An 8,850-nucleotide genomic window follows, 5' to 3' on the forward strand; every position below is an offset into this window, starting at 1 on the left:
AATTTTTTCTGTTTTGCTAATTTGTCACATTTAAATGTTTCAGATCATCCAACTAATTTTAATATAAGATAAAGACAACATGAGTAAACACAAAATACCGCTTTTAAATGATCATTCAATTCACTGAAGATGAAGTGAATTCATGTGATATCATCCATGTGAAAAAGTAACTGCCTACCTAAACCTAATAACTGGCTGTGCCCTCCTTGGCAGTAACAACTGCAATCAAACGTGTGATGAGTCTTTTACATCACTGTTGAGGAATTCTGGCCCACTTCTCTTTGGAGAATTGTTTTAATTCACACGTTGGCATTCGAGGCAGGACTCTGACTCAGCCACACCAGGTCTTGCATAAGCAAAGCAGCCCCAGACCATCACACTACCACCACCATGTCTGACTGTTGATATGATGTTCTTATGGTAGAATGCAGTGTTAGCTTTATGCCAAATGTAACTGGACCCACATCTTTCAAAAAAGTTCCACCTTTGACTCATCAGTCCACAGAATATTATCCCAAAAGTCTTGCGGGTCATCTAGATGTTTTTGGCAAATGCAAGTTTTTTTGTTCTTTTTGGGCGGTTGCCAGTTTGCCATTTTTGCCCAGTGTCTTTCTTATTGTGGAATTGTTTACACTGGCCTTAACTGACGCAAGTGAGTCCTGCAGTTCTTTAGACGTTCATCTGGATTCGTTTGCGACCTCCTGGATGAGTCGTTGAAGCGCTCTTGGTAAAATGTTGGTAGGCTGGCCACTTCTGGAAAGATTCACCACCAAGTTTTTACCATTTGTGGATAATGGCTCTCACTGGAGTCCCAGAGCCTTCTTTGACTTTGTTTCACATCTGTATTTAAATCTCTTTAGAATGTGGCATCATGTGCTGCTTTTTGAGACCTTCTAGCCTGTTTTACATTGCAGACAGGTTCTATTTAAGTAGTGTTTAGATTCAACAGGTCTGGCAGTAATCATGTGTGGGTGTGGCTAGTGGCACTGAACCCAATAGTCAATTGAATTTGGTTAACTTGTTGATTTAGTAGCTAAGGGGGCAATTACTTTTATTTTTTCTGTTTACACAGGACCAGGTAGGGCTGGACATCATTTTTCCTTCAATAAATGAAATAATCTTTTAAAACAGCATTTTGTGTTCACTTGGATTATCTTTGTCTATTGTTAAAAGTAATCTGTTCATCTGAAATATTCAAATGTAACAAATAAGCAAAAAACAGAAGAAACTGGGGAGGGGCAAATACTTTTTTGCAGCATTGTATGTGGCAAATAAAGAAACGTTAATCTTACCTCATATCTAACAGATGATCTGTTATTATGGATCTAAATAAGGAAGATTATTTTTGACATCTTATTTTTAATGACAGTGATATGTTCTTACACATGTTTTATAGCTGGTTTTGGAAGTAACATTGAAGAAAAATTACATGTAGTGTTATAAATGCCTGACACATTCATCTAAAGCAGTGTTTCTGAAGCCCAACAGCACTACACAGTTTTATTAGGGAGTAGATATTGTTTTGATGAAAAAGGGCATGAAGCACAAATCTCAGCAAAACCTTCACAAAACACAACCAAAAAGTTTCTTCAGTATCCACTGATTCTGGCCATGATTAATAAGGGAGGCAATATACGACTGCAGATACAGCACCGATGCTTTTGCATGCAATTTCAGAATTAAATTTATAAGAGATGAGTCTGCAGCTTACTATTTAATATATTCTCACTCCTTTTTCACTATCAGTGATATTAATGTGTTTTTGGTCATAACGAAATTCACCATTTCCACTAGCAAATTACACCGGCTGGAGCCACAGCAGATCACTTTTTATTAATAATGAAAGTAACACTGACGTTCTTTTATTACCACAAGATTCTGTTGATCAGAATTAGGCAATCAGATTGGAGGCTGTAATTTTTGGTATTACCTGGCAACAAGTACGCGTTGAACTCAGGCCTCATAACTACAATCAAAGACAGGCAGAGAAAATCATCCTTCTGACATCATGTCTGTCTGTACCAATCAACTGCACGCATGTACAAAATCTGTATCTCTGCATCGGGTAGATTACAGCAAATTACAAAGTGAAGAGATTGAATCCATCGTCTTCACAGAACTACGGAAACTAGGGCATCTGCTTCTGACCACTGGATAGGCATTAGATGGAAGAGAGAAAGAAACACTAGTTTTCAAGTTAAATTAATTTTAAATATCATCTACAGAGAACACACCACTGCACATTTTAATAAACCATTACTGCTTATTTGCTGAATATAGGGCATGGGGCCTGTTCTAATGTTATATTATGTTTTTTTTTTTTTTCCTCAATACATTAAAGTCAGCAAATAAACAGACTGTGCACTAAAATTTGCAGAAAAAAAATTGTTTGCTCCCTGTGGAGGAATTATTTTCACTTAGAAAACTCTTCAAAACATCTAATTTGACCAGGGACCAGTTGTTGAGTTTTCAAACTTTTGCAAAGGACTATGAAACTATGATGAAGGAATAAAAAAGAAATAAATAAATAAGACAACATTTGGATAAATGTAGTGGAAATTTCAAGTTTCTTTGAGATTAAACTAATCCCAGGATTTAGTTTTTGACTATAGATATTGACTGAAATGTAAACATTGTTTTTTTTCAAAATTTTTTTAATTGTTTCTTGAAAGTTTCTTAACATTTCCAAGTCATAACTCTTTTGAAGGCCCACAGCAGATAGACAATGCTAAAGCATATGATGGAGTATGTCTGAACTGCATCACTGTCATAAAGTGAAGAGGCAACTATAGGGACATTAAAACCCCATATTTAACACATTTAAAAATGTGTTTTCACCATCTGGATCACACATGCACTCTAACCAAGGGAGAGGCCCATCAGCAGTACATTACATTCTCTCTGGTGCTGTCACTGACTAAGCAGTCTGTCATGGATAAGGAAGGTGTACGTGAAGTCCCCACTCAGCGTTTAAGCTACACTTGTGAATTTTTCTCTATGGTTTTTATATACAGTACTGTGCAAAAGTCAGAGACCATCCGTGATTTATTTAATATCCAGTCAAAACAGCCATTACATTCCAGCTATTCTTCATTTTCAGCTTTGAGAAAAAGCAGATATCTAACATATTTAACAGTTTCTATAGAAACGTCAACAACTAAATTTATTTACATATTTTATTTTCAGTACTTTGAGCAACCTTTACCTGGGGACAGTTTTGGTGGTCTACCAGGTCTTGCTCAGCTGTTTCAGGTCCCATTTTCTCTGTATCTTTTAATCATTTTTTCATGTCATGCTTATTAATTCTACTTTCTATCTGTGGTGCCAGGGACCAAGGCCTTCAACTTGACTATTTTAAAACCAGCAGACTACAGCAACAATAAGGAAGCAGCTGAGAAGACCCCCTTCAACACCCCTGACCTCCCACCATCCTCATGAGACTCTCTATGAATGTTAACAATTCAAATACTCACATTAATGTTAAAAATGCCATGAGGAAAAATACAACAAATGTAAAAGCCTTTTTGAGAGAACTTAAAAATCGAATTGCATGAGATATAAACTCGAACTGTCAGGAGGACTTAAGCAGGACTGGCTGGAAATATTCTTGTTGGCAATATAGTTGGGAAAATGCAAAATGTAATTTAACACAAAAGATAACATCAGCATATTCAGCACAATATTGGAATACTGACTATTTGGAAAAAGCTAACTTTTTTTCTTTTTACAGTGTACAGAGTCTATATGACTGTCAGTCTATATAAACCTTAAAAATCTATCTGAATTCCCATTTGCCTTTGTCTTGCAGTGGGTTCTTCAAGCAGCTTCTTAAAGGCTAAATGGGATAATAGCAAGGAGGTGTTAACCAACAGTGTGAGCAGGGCTGTCTGTTTACCCACAGTGACCCTCCTCACTGCATGATATGCTTCATTCGTGTTTGCTGACAGCTTGGACTTCGTGCTTCACTTCCTCCCCAGAGTAACTGTGGGAAATGCCAAAGGCCGTCCCTTTGACGTCCTCTCTGCTGTGGCAATTTATGCAAAGGCTGCTGGGAGCTTCATGCATGGCGCGCTCAGCTTCCAAACAGCCAGCGATGCGTTACAGTGTATAGCGGAGGCTGGAGCCAGGAGCGGGACAGGCTAGGCTAACAAGTGCCCAAGGTCAGTTACTGACTTAGTTGGTGCTAGTTATGGAATTTAGAAGATGCTTCAGGCAGAAGCTTTCTCACCCGCATTCTCAGATTCAGCTTCTTCATCTACAATGAACACCCAGAAGATGTTTTGTCAAATTAATAGAGTGCTCTCCATGATGCCCCAAGGATTTGGAGTGCATACTATGGTGGTGGCAGAAATGCAGACAGTGCAAAAGTCTCAGCACACACACACACACACACACACACACACACACACACACACACACACACACACACACAAACACACACATTACGAGTGTAACACAACGACATTATCTGTATCTGTATATAGTTAGTGCTCGAAATACCTTTCTTTATTCGGATTTGAACATGGTATAAACCAGACGTAGCTATGGTCTCCAGTAGAAGGTTTAGTATGAAGAGTTCATTGTAAAATCCTGTATACCCATGTGCAACAGTTTTGGATCTAACAAGTTTTTGAGAAGAATAACTGCTGAGGCATAACGTAAAAAACACGTTTTACTTTTGTAAAGGTGGTTTCATCAAAATATAGACTTGATATTCCCTTGTATGTGTAAAGGCTGCTCCAAACAACATATCATGGAAAAAAAATTCTTCAGGATCAACAATGCGTTTTGCAACAAGACCTTTCAAATTTAAAACGTCCGAAAGTTACTGCCATTCAAAAGTTTAAAAATGATAACTTTGGAATTCAATGTAAAACTAATACAGTGACAGCTTATTCAAATATACTAGTTGTGTTCTATCAACTTCATAAAAAGCCCTATTAATAGATAACTACAGTATATTAGAGATAGTTAAGCATAATTAGTATCTAATTAGTAATCTAATTAGTTTAAAAACTTCAGCAGCACTGCTGTGTCTGATCCACTCAGACCAGCGCAACACACACTAACACACCACCACCACATCATCAGTGTTACTGCAGTGCTGAGACTGATCCACCACCCAAATAGTACCTGTTCTGTGAGGGTCCATGAGGGTCCTGACCACTGAAGAACAGGGTAAAAGGGGGCTGACAAAGTATGCAGAGAAACAGATGGACTACAGTCTGTAACTGTAGAACTACAAAGTGCACCTATACAGTAAGTGGAGCTGATAAAATGGACAATGAACGTAGAAACAAGTAGGTGATCATAATGTTATGCCTGATCTGTGTATATTATATTGTTATTGTACATAAAATATCAAAAACCTTAATACTTATTAATATTATTAATAATTATTACATTTTGAATGGGAACACAGAGTAGAGTAAGAAGTGAGACTGCATGCCTGTCCCTCATGGCCACATAGATCCAATTGTTTTGAAGTAAATGTGTCCCAAAGTCTAAAAATCAGTGTGTAACATTAAGAACTATCACTACCAAAACAATCTTTTTCTGCAATTAAGCACATTTTTTGTGCTTCAATGAAAAATATGATTTAATGTGTACACAACTGTTCAAAGCTGTTTGTGGTAGTGATACACTGGCTAGTGATTGACTTCTGCTCAAAGTTAGCTAAAATTGCCACTACCGGAACAGTCAGTAATGAAACACTTGGTAAAGTTTTGGTAGCATTATGATTGTTTTGGTAGTGACAAAATAGAATGTTCAATAAGTTATTTTAATAAACATAATTAAGATACAGGGTCACTCAAAGCTAAACGATTTTAGTCTAAAGTCCAAGCAAGTTAAGTTCTGTTCAGAATACATCCAGTGCAGTGTACTGTATATGACTGATATATTCCTGTAACGATTACGAGTGACAGATGCAGAGTTTGTGTATATCAGCCTTTATCAAGTTATTGTCAGAATCACTTTAAAGCAATGAATGAGCTCAACAATGTCAGTCAGTTTTGTGCTTCTCATGAATCTCACCTGTCAGAATAAAGGTTATGATATAAAGGATATCATTACCAAACACTGTGTTTTATTACTTGCTGTAAATTCCTAACAACACGTTTCAGAACAATTCATTCTTTACTCTCCGTCTGTCTGCCTCTGCATGTACAAGAGCCTGTGTGTTAATGAAAAATTCCTGGGACGACACTCTTCAAACAAAACCCGTATCCAGGAAGGCTGCAATGGTTTAATACAGCCTGCTCATATGATGAAAATTCATAAGTGCTCAAATTAATGCGGATCCCCTTAATCCAGCACGCCCGCGCTCAAGTGCCGAAACCATATCAAAGTCCAATAATTGGAAATGGGGCTGATATTTTGAATCATAATAAACAGAATCCAATAGTGTTTTTATTTATTTATTTTGGAAGGTAGGTTGGCAAGTGGGCCCTGTTGCTATTATAATGGACTCACACAAACAGTGGAGCAGACAGAATTGCTGAGAAAGTCCCGGATTTGTGACAGGGTGCCCGACTCGTTCATGTGCCTATCAATTTACTGGGAGTGTGTATGTCTGTTTGTGGGAACGGGGGGGTGGGGAGGGGGGTATGAGTCGCTCCCCGCTCGGAGCACTTTAGATATGTGAAGAAGTGTTCTGTTCACACTTCCCCTCCTCTCACCTCTGACATTTGTCAAGAGAGACAGGAGCGGAGAGATGAGGAAGCTCATGCATTATTTAAAAGCAGGAGACCGCTCCTCCAGCCCAGACGCTCGCGTAACACAGCCCTTTCATTATCAGGAAGGAAAAAAAAACAGTTAAAGGATGCCGCCTTGCAAAATGGTGGAAGCGAGGAAGCTTGATCGAAGCAGAACGTCTGATCTATCTTCAGGCTTTTCTGAAAGACTCTGTTGGGTTATTTATATAGAGGCTCTTTATAATGGTGAATAATACAGATTAACTCGCTGCCAGAAGATTCAGGTGTTGATTTTATGTTTGTTATATGGTATGATGCCTTAGTCTATCAGAGTGATCTTGCATGCAGGCCTTCATAGGAGTGAATGCTTAACATAAATAAACACAAAGATCAGTTTGGTAGCATCCCTGAGCTATTCCAGGAAAAGAGTGCTTCAATTATAACACCTATATCTTCTTATCATGTCTTCCTTTGTTTTCAAAATTTCTGCATAATTCAGTGTTTGACACGTAAACAAAGCCCAAACAAAGTGGTCTGATGTGAAGTGGTTTATTGTAAAGAAAATTACTGACTCACACTCACTTTACAGTGGTGGTGACAGGAACCAGGGGCTGTGATGTTTACAACACAAACATACCCATTTCATTTACTATCCAAAACCTTTTTCGAGTTCTGAGTTTTTATGTGTAATATTGATAAACTAGGTAAAACAGTGGTAAATCTGGGGGGAAAAAAAAGTTTTCTTTGGAGCCACACAATGCCCGGCACGTACCTCTCCATCATGAATGAAGAGATTTAAAAAAATATGTTTCAGACCCAAACCTTCGCAAAACCATCATAAACTAATGTCTCAGGCATCAGGCAGTTTATAAAAAAAACGCCTGGCTCCCTTCATCACCACTGTGAACAATTCTGACTCCAGAACAGAATATTTCACATCTAATCATTCTTAATGACTTTTAATCAGCTTCTGATTAGACTGACAAGAACACAAAACCAATGGAATCCTCTGAAATGGGTGATTGTGATCATTTTGTTGCCAAATGTTTGTTGCCTATGAAGTTTCAATAAATTAATTTGATATCAGCTGAGTTTTTACAGCGAAGCACAGAATGATTAAAGGTAGTTCATGACTTTTGTAATTACTTTAAAAAGTTGATTACAATGAGTAATGAATTAAATATTTGTATCAGCTAAAAAATGTTTGTTGCTTTTCTTAATCATTTAAGTTTTAGAAATTAAACTCTTATCTGTGTAATGTGTTAATTTGCTCAGATGAAACACTAATATTATATCAACACAAATATTATGAATACAATAGTGATTTTATGTACATCGACTGGCCACTTCATTATGTACACCTCCTTGTATCTACAATCTTTGTCCGCTTTATTAGCTCCATTGACCATACAGGTGGATGTTGTAGCTCTACAACTACAGATTGTAGTCCATCTGTTCACTGTAAACGCTCATAGCCTCCTTTACAGTGTTGTTCAATGGTCAGAACCCTCAACACTACCACAACCTATCCTATCTTTTCCCTACCAGACCATGTAGGTTTACAGTCAGAGACAGCAGGTTATCCGTTGCTGCACAGTTTTTATGAGTCATTCTCTAGTCCTTCATCATCAGTCACATGACGTTGACCACAGGATGCTGTTGGCTGGATATTTCTGGTTGGTGGGCTACTCTCAGTCCAGCTTAAAAACTCCAGCAGCACTGCTGTGGCTGATCCACCAGCCCAACACACACTAACACACCACCACTATATGTCAGTGTCACTGCAGTGCAGAGAGTGACTCGCCACCCAAAAAAATACCTGCTCTGTGGTGGTCTTGTGGGGGTTCTGACCACTGAAGAACAGGGTGAAAGGAGGGCTAACAAAGTATGCAGAGAAACAGATGGACTCCAGTCTGTAATTGTAGATCTACAAAGTGCACCTATATGGTAAGTAAAGCAAATAAAATGGAGTGTAGAAACAAGGAGGTGTACTTAATAAAATGGGCGGTTGGTGTTTGTTGATGTGTTTGTCTAAACATTTCCAAACCTCTCCCTGAGGAAGCCCAGTACTATTTCTAGTTATCATCGCATACCTGGTTTGAGTGAATCAGTCCTTCATTTAGTTACATCATGTTTGCTGGTGGAGTGGTTGGGG

Source organism: Colossoma macropomum, unplaced genomic scaffold (assembly GCF_904425465.1).
Source record: "Colossoma macropomum unplaced genomic scaffold, Colossoma_macropomum, whole genome shotgun sequence".
Taxonomy (NCBI): Eukaryota; Metazoa; Chordata; class Actinopteri; order Characiformes; family Serrasalmidae; genus Colossoma; species Colossoma macropomum.